At 49.8% G+C, this 14,722-nt stretch overlaps 1 protein-coding gene and 1 non-coding gene across 2 annotated transcripts in view; one reads left to right on the top strand and one right to left on the bottom strand.

The window, feature by feature from the left end:
• The window catches only part of LOC149336221 (uncharacterized), a 112,662-nt gene that overhangs the window by 46,241 nt on the left and 51,699 nt on the right, over positions 1-14,722 (top strand). The window lies entirely within an intron of this gene.
• TRNAS-GCU (transfer RNA serine (anticodon GCU)) lies at positions 11,597-11,668 on the bottom strand. The gene has a single exon. It is a non-coding gene; the product is annotated as a tRNA-Ser (tRNA).

Here is a 14,722-nt window from a genome sequence, read left to right as displayed (position 1 = left end):
GCAAGTGGTGGTCGACGTGCATGCTTCAAGCGCTGATGTCAACACCAGGCGACTGGTACGAGAGGCAGTGCTACTGTAGTGAATGGGTTTCAGATCACCAGCACCTCGTCAGTTTTTGCTGCCGAATTGCAGGAATTTCGAGGCAGCCTATAAGTTAAAGCTCCCACTTAATTCCTTGCGTTGGCTGTTCGCATTGTTGCCCCATAATCTTTATTATTCATTTCTTTCATTTAAGCAAGAGCACTGTCATCCTAAGATTCCAATATCGATCGCAAACAGTTCTCGACCGCGCGAAAGGCAGCACGTTTACATAAGCGTCTTCTATATACGCTTTCTCACGGGTATATCTGCACCACGAAGAAGCTCCCAGGGGGTCCCCGAGTTCATGGCCGACGTCCTCCAAGCCGCAGGCAACAGTCTGCCGTGACATCCCGCCAACATGATTTGTTGGGGCCACCCGTCGAAGAGAGGGAGATTTTGAAGCAGCGGCCCAGTTCCTTTGAACGCTCCGCTCACTGAATTGCATTAAAACGGTATATCCTCCGCTATATGCAGGCTCATGCTAGTGCGGGTACATACACGATTCAAGACACGCGCTGGTTTTGCACACTCCTCGCATGTCCTGAGTGTTCACCGGAACAAAGAGAACATGCCTTTGGGACGCCGGCTTCTTGTATAGTTCTTTTCATAGTATTCTGTGCGGTCGAAGCTTGCTACTCTGCGTTATAAAGTCACGTGACATCAACGCGTTTATCCTGCTCCTATGGACAATACCCGCGGACAGCATATGCGGGAAAATAAACTTTGTGATCTTACTTCCGTCGGCGAGCTGAGACAGCTTTTATTATTTGCTTATTATGCATGGAATATGAAACTGGAGCCTTGAATATGAAAGGCGATATGAGTGGCCACCCAGCGTACGTGCTAGACAAGCGAAGCGGCCTCCCAGCATACTCAAAGTGTACCGGAGCGTGAAAAACTCATTAGGTGCGTATAGCATGCCGCTCCTACGCGAAACTGACTGCCGGGAACGAACGGAATGAAAAAAACAAAGAAAGCAGGTTTAGGCTTGACACAAGTGGATGCAACAGCAGCCGGGCCGAAATGACACCGCCACGCCTTGTTTGCGAGGAACCCGCGGAGATCTCGGCGCTCTAAGCTCTCTTTATATGTATGCGCCGCGATTTGCACACAGCACACGGAGCTCAACGGCACACACGCACTTACACGGACCGAGCCCTCAAAGCGGTTCTGCCCGCTCTTTTTTTTACGACCCGGAGCGGCGAGCAGCAGCAACGACTCAGTGTTGTGTGCTCGAGGAACACCGGCTTCGTCGTGGCTAACCTTGAAACCATTGCGTTCCCTTTTGAGCTGCCGCGGAGTCCGCGGGCGGGTTTAAAGAGTACGATATGCCCCCCCCCCCCCCCCCCCCCCCCCCCCACTCCTCCTCCGTTTCCAGCTCTCCGTACCTCCATTCTCATCCGTGTCGAGCTTGTGGAAGTACAGTTGCATAAAAAAAAAGCAAGGATCTTCGCATGCCACCCTGCTCCCTCCTCAGATCTGTCGTGACCATGTGACCGTATATAGACCTTTAATGTGAGGGCGCAGGGCTCTATTGATCACGTGACTGCGGACGTGACGTCATGGATTATAGCCCATTCCGACAAGGCAGTGGCCGCTGCATCAATTCGATGACGCAGGCTATGGTACAGGATCGACTGGATAGCGCTATTATTGGTCACAAACTGAAGCGATGGTTATCGGTTACGATATTTGATGTGACGCCGTTTACATTAGAGAGGGAGAGAGAACGTAAGATTTATTCAGAAGATTGAAGACAGTCCCTGCTAATTGCATGCAGTCGGATTTCAGGCTTACGGCCGCGACGCTTTTAGCTGGCAGTTGTAGGCTGTACACTTATTGCAGTTTATATGAACAGTTGCAGTTTATATAGACGTTTTTCAACTGCCTGTGGACAGCCTGCGGGCGTTATGGCTCTCTGTTTGTATGATCTGCCCCAGTTTGAAATATACGTTCATTTTTTAATGCGGGCAAGTTTACAAACATCAAGTTCCCGGCCACGAGGTCCAATTTGAGAAGAGTGGTAAGGCATGGGTCGGTTAATGCATGATGTCAGAGCATGGGAAACAGCGTGCAAAGTAGGGAGGCAAGAGAGAAAGACAGGCACACATGCACACAAGCTCACAAACACAAGCACAGATGTTACCGAAAGAGAAAACAACGGAAATATACGGGTAGGAAAGATGAAAGTAATGAAAAACAGAGAACATAAGTACCAGGGATGCGCTGAGACGGTTAGTCCAGTGTTTTGGGGAATCTCCCAAGGTGAAGTATATTTGCAGTGGGGTAGTAATATCTCATTAGCGTCCTCCACCCAAGCGCAGCTGTGCAAAGGAAAGCTACCCAGCTTCCGCAGCAACTTCGTATGGTTAGAGAAAAATTCGCCCTGGTCCAGAGTTCGAACCCTACAGCCTCTCCCCCCCCCCCCCCCCCCCCTTTCCTCGCATCCTCCTTCGACGTTCGGAGCTTAACAAGCAAACTTTTATATCACTTAGGGGTAAGCAGTAAAGAAAAGGAGGAAAAACTGAGTGAACTTTTCATATGAGAACATACTGTACAACAATCTTTGTGCCTGCACAGCCAACAACAAAAAAAAAAACGGTTTTCTGGTAGTAGCAGGCCTTGATTGGAGCCGCTGTTTCTTCTTCTTCTAGCAGACTATTCTGTTTTGCTTTCTTTTTTATTCTTGTATTACGAGCGGCAGAGAAAGAGGGGCAGCCTAATTATGGGTTTTAGTCTGAAGAATTTGTTCTCATGTTTTTTCCTCTACACGCAGTGTCCGCTGTTTTGACCGGTCCTACTCATTCGATTTTTTTTTTTTTCACTCGGCTCGCTTGCGCTACACGTTTGCAATGCTACGCAAGATGACACACACATTCTGACACGCAAGGTTTCGCCGCTTTCACGCAACACCTCCACCTTCTTTTTCCGCGTTAGCGATATACAGGGTGTTTCTCCTAAGACTTTACGTACGTTTTAAAACCAGACTGAGTTGGAAGAGCGCTGTTTTCGACAGCGCTGAAGTGCATCAGAATACAACTAAGGCGGGATAACTAGCAGGCTGGCCACCTAATATTGAACAGTTAACTTTTTAACTATTACTGTTATAGGCTCCTCGATTATTGAGAGGCATCTAGCCCACCGTAGCTAACATCCATATCAATTTTTAGAATTTCGAAGACGCGGTTACGCTTGGCGCTGTGGCCTAGAAAATTTTGCTATTTCGGCGACTTACATGCACTGGAGGATTTGCTTTGCCTGCACGCTTCTGTAGCGTTCTGTAGCGATGTAGCCGAAATTTGTCGGGCCACAGCGCCGAGGGTAACCGGCTTTTCGAAATTCTAAAAATTGATATGGATGTTACTTACGGTGAGCTACACGCCTCTCAGTAATTCAGAAGCCTAACGGTAATAGGTAAAAAGTTAACTATTTAGTATCAGTTAACCTGCCTACTAGCTAGCACGTCTTAGCTGTATTCAGATGTACAAAGGGCAAAACGCTTGCCTATAACACGTTATGGGCGTGTTTCGGGCTGAACTCGCGATATCTAGCGATAACATTTGGTTAAAAATGGTCTGGATCTAAGCATGGGCAGTTAAACTCGTAGGATTTCATCGTCATGTTTTTCTTTCCTGGTGGCAGCGGCATTAGGAGCTGCGGAACACACAGTTCGGCTGTTCTAGACATGCGTTTTGCTCAATGTACTATACTGCTAGCATTCCAATGCCTAGAAAAACTGTTCTTCTAACTCAAGACACCTATCTTTAAAAATTGTGTAAATTCTAAGGTGGAACACTCTTACGGCGAAAAACCTGTGGCCCGTCTGTGTGTGCGAAACCTCCGCACTCCCAGCGCCCCTAGCGAATGACATCTTATTAAGCAGCCTCCCTCGGGCACCTACCGGTAAAAATAATACATCTCCCACCTACGAGCCTCCACCCACTATGTACAAACCCGCGCAGCAAATTAACGAAAAAGCGACGGCGAAGTCGAACGCAAAGGCGCAATGGGATGGCAATCGTCGTGAAAGCGCAAACGTAATAGCGAAATATAAAACCGGTATTGCTAACGTAGATTTGTGGCATCGTATCGTACGATCTCCCGCGCATTCTTTTTATTTAACTTTATTTCTGTACGGGGGACTCTTCTGCGATGCAGGGGCGTGTGTTTTTCGTCGGCTGAGGCCAGAAGGGGCGAGTTGGAAAGACACCAAAAAAAATGCGTGGACATTTTGGCAACTAAAGTGTTGAGAGGCGAAAACCGAAGACACTATGCCGTGACGACTTCCGGCAGATGTGACGTCACACCGTTCCCGTGGCTATATCGATACCCAAATTGTACATCTTTCGGGGATCTTAAGTGTTAATTACGCTTAATTACACATTTCTGCATCTAATTTGACACAAATCCGACGTTTTTCCTACCATTCTGTGACAATTTTCACTGTGCCGTGGCGACTTTCCTTGGATGTGACGTCACATCGTTTCCGTGGCTATATCAACGTCCGCACTATTTCGACGCAATTTCGACATATTTGCCTATAATTAATTAGCTAATTAATCTACAGTCATCAACCTTGGCTTCTAGGTTCTTTGCTTTCTCCTCTATCTGAAGCACCATTGGTTTTTTCTGTCTTTTTTAGTTCCCGAGTTAAACGCGTGTGACACGCTTTGTTAACGGACGACATATATGAGCCATTAAAGGCTTCGCCTTAAAAGAGACGGGGAAGTCGAATGCAGAGGCGCAATGGGAAGGTCATCATCGAAAAAGCGCAGACGTAAAAGCGAAATATAAAACCAGTACTACCAACGTAGACTTGTGGATTCATATCGTGCGATCGCCTGCGCATTCTTTTTATTTAACTGTTTATTTCTGTACGGGGGAATCTGCTGCGATGCAAGGGCGTGTGTTTTTCGTCGGCTGGGGCCACAAATGGCGAGTTGGAAAGACACCAAAACAAACAGACGATGCCAAAGCGCAACATAATCCACCCGGCGAGCATGCATATGCGCTCGAGAACCGAGCAGACGGTGTGCGCACAATGGGTCGTTACTCTTGCTTGGCGCCCGTCTAGCCTTCGACGGACGACGCCGCCCCCGTGGGAGAGAGGGCGCTGGTCTCGCGAGTGAGCAGGAGTCAAAGACTCTCTGCGTGCTGCAAGAGGGAGTGCGAAAAGTCAGGAAAGTTGCTAATGAATGTGAAAGGTGTTACACCTACGGGGCTAACACTGTGCGTAAGCTCGCCCCTTTATGGCGCCCTCTAAAAAGCGCACGCTCGAATGCACACTTGAGCTCTTTTACTGGAAAAGGGTGTGGCGCAGACCCACATACGTTGTTGTGGAGGCCTTGCTTCATTTCTACGAACGCTGCTAAATTCACCGTAGTCCTTGCGAAACGGGACGGCTGTAACGAAACAGCAATACCCATACCCAATGAAGCAACTCAGGCTATGAGAGACGCCGTAGTGAAGGGCTCCGGTGGTCGAAATTTCCGGAGCCCTTCACTACGGCGCTCTCATAGCCCGAGTTGCTTTGGGACGTTAAACAACCTTAACCAAACTAAACCAATGATGCTGGGCAACAGCATTTTTGAACGGGCAATAGTTTATGAACTCGCAGGGATCTATCAATGTAAAGTAGAGAATGACCTTCTTGCATATATAGGAGTTAACCCGTTACGCTATAGTGTCATACCCTTAAGGCGAAGCTTAAGTGTTCCCTCCAATTTTTAGGTCTTTTCTACCTTATAAGAGCTCCGTTTTCGGCGAGTGTGGGCTCTTTGTTATTATAAAGCGGCACCCTATCGATAAACGCCGATTTCTATTCATGCACAGTGTCCCTTTAACGTGGGGCTCATGTGACATTTCGAAAACGCTGTAAGTTTCGGGGTAGCGGAGGTTGAAGAAGAGGCTCCTCCTAGGCGCGGAGAAATCTGGACCGCCGGCGATGCCTAACCAGACAAATGCACGGTTAGGGAGGAATCTCAGTGGCATATATATTTTTGACCAAGTCTGTTTTTAGACTTATTTCTTCTATCCCCCGTTTTCACCCCATCTTTTCCCGCATGTCAGGCGTCCACCAAGTCACGGCATTTCTCCTTTCTCCATAACCTTCTCATCCTGTAATGTCTCACTATCAAGGCAGCGGACCACCGGCGAGAGAGTTCCCCTGTTTTTGGGAGTTAATAAAGAGTTCATCATCATCATCTGCTTCTTTATCTCTTTTGTTTCCGTATAGTGTTGACCTGATTTGAGTAACCGCATGCCTGTTTATCGATGACGTCTATTTTTTTGTTTCCTTTTTTGTTACCATTTTTTGTGTGCACTTAATTCCTTGTTATTTTTTTTAATAATGCGCCAAACTATTTTTGACAACTATTGTTTGCATTTCGCGATGCTACTTGTGTAGAACATTTGTATGTTACCTGCTGCCCTGTAATGTAGGGGCCGAGGGGCATGTCAAGCCACAATTTCTGGCTTTTTTTCCCTCGACCATCACCATGTGTACATGGGAAAAAAATTGAAATTGAAAATAAAGAGTTCATCATCATCATCATCATCATCATCCGGAGTACCAGAGTTCTAACCCGGCCTCTACGGCCGCGTTTCGATGGAGGCGAAATGCAAGAGGCGCCCGTGTGTTGTGCGATGTCACTGCACGTTAAAGATCCCCAGGTGGTCGAAGGTATTCCGGAGCCCTCCACTACGTACGGCATCTATCTCCATTTCTTGGAGTGCAATAAACTTTATTGAGAGCAAAGGTATATATATATATGGGGGGGGGGGGGGGGGGGGGGGATTGCTGGCTGTTGCTCAGATGCCGTGGAGACTTCTAGATCGGCCGGCCCGATGAACTTGATTTGCTTGTCCTGCTCCTCGGTGGTCCTTAGCAGGTCCCAGGCTTCCTGTAAAGGATATGGCACGATGTCCTCGGGAGGTCTTTGGCGCCCGAAGGCCCTTATCATATGACTTGAGTTGTTCTTTCCTTTAACTTCCTCCTTTCCCTCACGACGCTGCTGAGGTCTCCACCGAGAAGTGAGAAAGTTACCGCGTCTTTAATTTCCTGATAACCAATTCTATACGTCGCGGTTGAGGCGCCCAGCAAGATAGTTACCGCGCCATTTACTTTCCACAAAGCCACTGATAATAGCGGCGGAAGAAAGCGTCTCGAAGGTATAATTTCAAATTTGTTTATTTGCTCACTGAAGTAAGTATTTACACACAGAGGAGCTGGAGAAAAATAAATTGCCACGTATAATGAAGTTTAAGGGTTCCGGCGATTACTTCGTTATACCCGTAACTTCGTTATAGCCCGTGTTGACCGAGCTTCCAAGGAGAATATTCACTTCTTCGTTATATTCAATATTTCGTTATAAGCCGTTTCGTTATAACGAGGTGCTACCATGACTTCGCTCGCGCGCGCCGGACGCAAACCAGCTTTATCATCTCCAGCAAGGGCACGCAACGTCTAACAATCCCGAGACGGCCGACTGTCCCCGGTGAGAAGAAGAGAAAGCAGGAAAGCGAGAGAGAGAGAGAAATAACGAAAGAAACGGCCCGAGGATCAGTTCGCGTGCGGCGCTCACAGTGTGTGCGCACGAGCGTATGGGGTCGCGCGACGACTCCCGCCGGAACAAAGGGCGTAGCTCTCGTTCTTCGAGAAAAAAGGCGAGAGTGAGGAGAGGTGGGAGAGAGAGTTAAAGGATATCCACGGGGGACAGCCGTGGGGGAGGGCGAAAATTGGGTCAGGAGCCTCGGTCGGCTCCCCCCCCCCCCCCCCCGGAACAGCCGTGCCGGAAACAAAAGAAGAGTGGAGAGGGGGAAGGCATCACCCTCTCCACTCCTCCTGCCGACGCTTGAGACATACGCCGTTAGCTGGTCAAGCGCGCCTTGGGCCTTGTTGTGTATGTGTGTGTGTACCTATACAGCCCCGCGTTCCGCTACGCGTCGGCATCTCCCGTCGCGCCGCTGGTGGTCCGCCATGACTGGCACTGTGTCCAGTGGCGGCCTTGTTGTTGGTTCGAGTGAGGCCGCTCGATGTCACGTGACCGCCCCGCTGCCGCGGCGAGAGGTCCGAACTAACTTGATTTTGTAGACTGCTGCGAGACTTCATTTGGGAATGACCCGCCGCGTTGGCTCCAGTGTTTTTAGCCTGATGAGCCCGAGGTTCGAGTTGGAATCCCGGTCATGGAGGCTGTACCTTGGAGGCGAAATGAGAACAGGCCTGCGTGCTGCACGATGTCCCTGTACGTTAGACAAAACTCCAAGTGGTCGAAATTACACCGGAGTTCTCCACTGCACCTTTTCTCACAGCCTATAGGCGGAGCTTCGGGACGTTAAATATCGCGTACGATGCTGAAATAGCTTGAAAATGCGTGCTATGTTTTTCGATGCATAGTGTCCATGCTACTGCGAAAAATAAATGAAAAAGCACGCCTGGCTTACTTAGTCATCTGCGTAAAAGTTCCGTCCTACAGCAAAAAAAGGAGATAGAACTCCATCGAGTCGAAGTTAGGACTGCATCTTTATACTTCCAGTGCCATTGGCTAATAACTGTCGGAGTTGGGTAATTTCGTGACAGCTGGCATTGCTGTCTTGCAGAATGGTGTCTTTACTGTGAAATTTTGTATATTTGTGATGAACGACCTCATCAGCTTTATCAAAGAGAAACGTATAATTGTAGTGAGCGTTTAGCTTCTCTCCAGGTATGTACAGTCTTTCTCAAAAGTAACCAGGCTGCATGGTTTACTTCTCATTTGAATAATAGACCCCTCACGTCTTCCGTAAAGATCAAAAACTTCTTTGAAGGTGAGGGCAGGGCTTCTACTTAGCATACAGAGATTTAGAGCTCGAGGGCTGGCATAATAGCTTTACTATACGACTGAGAAGTAAACCGTGCAGCCTGGTTACTTTTGACAAAGACTGTATATTCCCGACAGCGTGGCAATGTACCTTGGAGCGCATGCGCAGTACCATGACGATGGTCATAAGTCATTTAAAGCAAGGCATGCATGCATCATATATCACGCAGTGGCTGATGTATGTATCGTATATATGACGGCTTAGATACGTTGAGCGTAGGCTGTGAATCTTCTACAGTTTTATACGTCTTTCTCGCCACCAAGACCGTGTCAGTCACCGTTAAGCCAGCGAAGTGCTTCTGATAAGCTTACCCTCAGACTTGCAATGAAGATACAGACGCGACTTCAACAGAGATGCAAGTCAAAGTTTTTGCTCGCTAAAAACAAAAAAAAAAAGACGGAAAACTAGGTAAAGTAAAGCGAACACAACCGTGGAGGTCTTAATGTGCTCCCATTGCTGCGCCGGTCTGCTTCTGGTGTAATTTTTAAACTTCACCCCCCCCCCCCCCCCTCACGTTAAAGGACCCCAGGAGGTCGAAATTTCCGGAGCCCTTCACTACGGCGTCCCTCATAGCCTGAGTCACTTTGGGACGTTAAACCCCATAAACCAAACCATACACCGAACCTTCTTCTTCGAAATTGTTTTTTTTTTCTTTGTTTACTACATGGGGGTAACAGAGCTGAACCAAAATAAAAAGTAGTCAGGACACACTAAAACAAAAATGAGCAGACTGGAAGGCGAAGTGAAACCGAGCGGGTAATATGCCAGTGAGGCATTTGACCGCGAGGCCACCGCCCCGACAATGCGGCGAAAGCTGACGCCGTCGTGCGGTTATTGGCGCGTGATTGCAAACCTAGACAAGCGGCCGACTGGGACGAAGTCGGTGGCGGGTGAAATTGCCGCCGCATGAATGGGACGCTTGGCCCACAGTGGGCGGAGGAGGGGGACAGTCCAGCCGAAGGCCCTCCGTCCTTCTCCATTCTTTCGCCCATGCAAGAAGGGAGGGTGCGCGAAGGAAAGGTATTGAGACCACGATTCTGGGGGGTTTCTTTGCCTACTGCCGGTGGGCACTACGGTCTAGACCCGCTCGAATACGCCCAAGTACTCGGTGCCGAAAAGACATCCTTCGTCAAAGCGTACTTGCGCGTTTTCGAGACGATGCGACGCCCTGAATATGACCTCGATAACGGGCACTGAACGTATTGACTTTTGAAGGACCACACTGCACTGGTTAATTCGAGAGACATTTGTTTAATTGGTTAATTAACAATGGGACAATTGGTTAATAGGAGAGGCATGGGTGAGGCCTTTGCCCTGCAGTGGGCGTAGTCAGGCTGATGATGATGATGACTGCGCTAGCGTGGCGGGTGTCGTTTAAAGCATGCATCCAGAGCAGTATGTGATAGGTTGCAGTATACTACCCGTTGTCGTGAATCAATGGCTGCAGCGTTCGGCTTCTGGTCCGAAGGTCGCGTGCTCGATCCAGGCTACGGCGGAAATATGTAGACGGCGACGAAATGCAAGAAAGCCCGTGTGCTGCGGGATGTTAGAGCACGTTAAAGAACCCTAGGTGCTATAAATCAATTCCATGCCTTCAACTATAGCGTATCCCATAACCCATGTGTGGCTTCGGGACGTTAAACCCCACAGTTAAGCCAGTTTGCATTTTCTTTTATTTTATGGTTTACGGCTGGTGGTGGTGGTGGTGAAAAACATTTATCATCCATTAAATTGTTGCAAAGAGGTGATTGGGGTAGGGCCCTACTGGCCCTTTCCCCTCACAATACTAGGTGGAACCCCTATTCTGGAGCCCCATTGAGAAGCAACGCCGCACGCGTCCGTTGGACCAAGGCCTTTTGGGTCTTTAGGCCTGGACAGCCGAGCAGGGCCGCCTCCCAGTCCTCTCTAGTGAGGTTGCGGTTCGGAGGGGGGGGGGGGGGGGGGATAGATGGGTTTTATTGGCACGCCCAAACCATGTGGAAGGTGTCAGCCACCTCCCCACAGAACTGGCACGTGCCATCAAAGGATGCGTTGAAATGTTTAAGTACCGCCGGGCACAGTACAGTGTGAGTGAGAAATTTGATGAGAAGGCGCTCGTCAGCGCGATCCAGACCCTTACAAGGGGCCGGGCAGCGCCGGTGCTCCTCCTTGTAGTAATCGGTGATGTGTTTGAATGTAATGGCCAGATTGTCTGATTGGGAGTACCCTTCCAAGGACAGGGAGATAGCCCGGGGAGAGAGTGCGCGGGCGGCCTGATCGGCCTGTACGTTTCCCTGGAGCCCCTGGTGACCGGGGGGCCCAAATTAGGTTGCGTGGAGTTGAATCTTCGCATCGGCAGCTATATTCCAGTATGCGCCAGGCAAGCGGGGGAGCCCATCCCAGCTCATAGTTCCGACAGGTCCCTCGTGAGTCGGTGGTGATGAGTTTCGACTTGGGATTAGTGAGAGCCAGAGCAATGGCAATCTCCTCCGCGTGTGTTGCGCTGTATAGCTTTGAAAGTGAGCCCGTTAGCTGTGTTTGTGTTGTGTACGACTGCGGCTATGAGGGGCGCTGTAGTGAAGGGCTCCGGAAATTTAGACCACCTGGGGTTCTTTAACGTGCACTGACATCGCACAGTACACGTGCCTCTAGAATTTCGCCTCCGTCGACATTCGACCGCCGCGGCCGGGATCGAACCCGCGTCTTTCAGGTCAGCAGCCGAGTGCTCTAACCACTGAGCCACCGCGGCGGCGTTATGATTACTGCTGCTACCCAATGGTTTCAGGCTTTCCTTTCATTGAACCTTAAACTTGTTTTTATTGTTATTTTATTGCTAAACTATACGTACACGAAAGAGTCGGTCGAAGCTGGATCATCGTTCACGTTGTTAAGGGAACCGGAGTTGAAAACAAAGAGACCGTATGTGCCAACTAATCTCCTGGCACACATCTACTTCCTTAAGGGAGACAACCGACAGAAGAGGCAGAAAAGATGAGATGCTAGATAAACAGATAACACAAAGAAGGCGTCCTTGCCTCGTTCGCCCACTGAAATCTACAGTTCCGCAGCTTACGCATATGTACACAGTCAGCGCTAACTGCGGAAGCGCTCGACGCACGTAGTACACTCGAGAGTCGGACCGGCTCTGTACTTCGAAAATAAAAGGCAGGGTGAGCGAGCCAGGGAGAAAAGGCGACTTGCGACGAGGAAGCGTAATCGCTGCGAGTCATCTTCCGGCGATATATGCGAAGCTGAAACACTTTGAGACAAACACCACCACCGGGTCGCCGTCGAAAGATAACGAGAAGAACGGTTTAGCATACGCGTTTGAAAAGCGGCTCCAGGTAGCCTTTGCACGGAGTTCCATTAACCGAAACAAAGGGTGTCACGTTGGCTCTGGAAGCGACGCGAGCGAGTTAGGAGACCGGCTCCCGGCGGGAGTCCGTCCTTTCAGAAAATAAGAACGTGACGCGGGGGAAAAAGAAAAGAAAGGAAAAATACGGGTGGAACTTGTCTTTCGCATGCAAGAGAAAGACACCGAACGACCCGACGTTGCCCGTGTCGCGCGAACGCGTGCCCTCGTCTCCGAAGCGAGCGCGGGAAAAACACAAACAGCCGAAACAAAAGAGAGAGGAACGCACCGGAGAGCTGATCGAGAACCTCGATAGACGCTCCGCCCGCCGCTCTCTCTCTCCACGCGCGTAGTATGCGTGCGTATGTGCTCGTGAGAAAATCGGGTCAACCGACGGCGCGGAGCCGTGAAATCTGTTTGTCGAAGGCGACGGATCGAGGCTCTTCTCTCTCTTCTGCGGCTCTTTACTGTTCTGCTTGTTTTCTTTGCCGCTAGAGGGAGACACACGCTCAAACACACGACGCAAGCGTCGGTGCCTGTCGCACGCATCGGCGAATTTGCGTGACAAAGGTGCTGAGAAAGCGGCGTGCGACGGCATCGAACGTTTCGTTTTCCTTCTCCCCTCTTCCTCCTTTTCCTCTTCATCCTCCTCCACCGAGACAGTTAGAAAGCGATCGCTTCGACAACTCCTGCTTCGCGTACGTGCGGTAAAATCAGAGGTTGTACCCGTTTCGTCTTCGGCTACCTGCAGTCATCTGAGACAGAACAGACAACCAAAAATATAGCAACAAGAAAGACTCAACGAACAAATAGGTGATAAAGAAAAGCAACTACTACGAGGTTCCCTGGGAAAAGACATCAAGAAAGAAAACAGTAGGTCTAGAGACAAAATAAGAAAGGGGAGGGGGGGTGTTCCAGCAGCTTAAGACATGGAACACGTCTTTCGTGTCACCCGGTCTGTTGCCCTCTCCCGTCCATATATAGGATAAAATGGGCGTTGCACGCAGCGATGTAAGTGGTACGTCGAACATCGCGACGGGACAAGCGCGAAGCAGGCAAGCAGCAGGTGGGCCACATATAAGCGGCTCCGCGTTGCGGTACTCGAACTTGCCACAAGGCGGCGGGTGGCGCACCGCGCTTCCGCGATACCTCTAAGTAAATCCGACCAGACCTCGGCCACCTCTTCGACAAGAGGCGGGATAAAGAGAGACAGAGACAGACCGCGAAGAAGCGAACGCTGTTAAAACTTCCTCGTTACGCGCGCCACGAGGAGACACGAGCTTTGACGGGGAGCTTTCAGAGTCGTCCGTCTTCTTACGCTTTTCTTTGCGTTGCTGTTTTATCGCGATGCTTAAAGGGAAAGTGATGGAAGGTGTCGCGTCGAACTGGGAATCGCTTCTACGTTGTCTCTTTACCCTCTTTTTATCTCGGCACTCAATAACTTGAAAGAAGATCAGGTCAATCCTCTTACCCGCTCGCTACAGAGCGAGGGATTAAGGTTGTCGTCCGGGAAGTGGATGCCCGCTGAGTGTATTTCTTATAACGCGATCAGCGCGATTACCTATTGCGCTCGCGATAGCCACGTTCCCGCGCGCGCGAAGAAGTTTCGAATCCTTTTGACCGCGAAAGGTCAACGAACGTTGTCAACCAACTAGAAAAAGACAAACTGGTGCTTCCATAAAAAGAAAAACAGCTAGAACCCATCAGAAACCACCGGACACAGTGGCTTTGGCGTTTGGCTGCCGATCCCATGGTCGTCGGTTCGAATCCCGGCCTCGGTCGCCGCATTTAGGTGAAGACGGAAAGCAAACACGCCCGCGTGCTATGCGATTTCAGCGCACGTCAGGTAATCGCAGATGGTCAAAATTAATCCGTTGCCCTTCATTAAATGGCACGCCGCTTGTGCCATGTGTCACTTCGATAGGCTGTAAATCCACACACCACCACGACTAGGAATAAAATGGAAGCATTTGATTACAGTTGGTACCAGCTGCGTTTTTTAGAAATTCCAATTGCCCTTTTTTGATTGGGAATGCAACAGAAGCGTGCCTTTGAAGAGAACGCGCGATGAACGTAATGCTCACGATACGTACGCCGACCTGAAATGCTCGCAGCAGCAGCGGCTCCGCGTCGAAACATCATCGGCTGTCATCCGTCAACCGAGTACAAGCAGCGTTTCTATTGAACGTCGCGTTGCTTTCCAGCTGTTCTCCCGTGTCGATCGGCATGTCAGAGCTTCTCCTTCCGTGTTCCGAATCGCAGTCACACGATCGCTTAGCGGCTGCCAGCCACGCTTCCGCCCGCTGTCAGTCAAACTGACAGTACAACTGTACGCAGTGCACATTGACGCTGCAAATCGGTTGGCAGCGGTTAACGGTACGTTGGGATAAGATCGAAACGCGCTCTCTTATACTGAACGATGTTTTGGTATTGAACTTTTTGAAACCAGCT

This window comes from Amblyomma mixtum, chromosome 7 (assembly GCF_055824585.1).
Source record: "Amblyomma mixtum isolate Tamu chromosome 7, ASM5582458v1, whole genome shotgun sequence".
Lineage (NCBI taxonomy): Eukaryota > Metazoa > Arthropoda > Arachnida > Ixodida > Ixodidae > Amblyomma > Amblyomma mixtum.
This window is presented reverse-complemented; position numbering and strand designations above follow the sequence as displayed.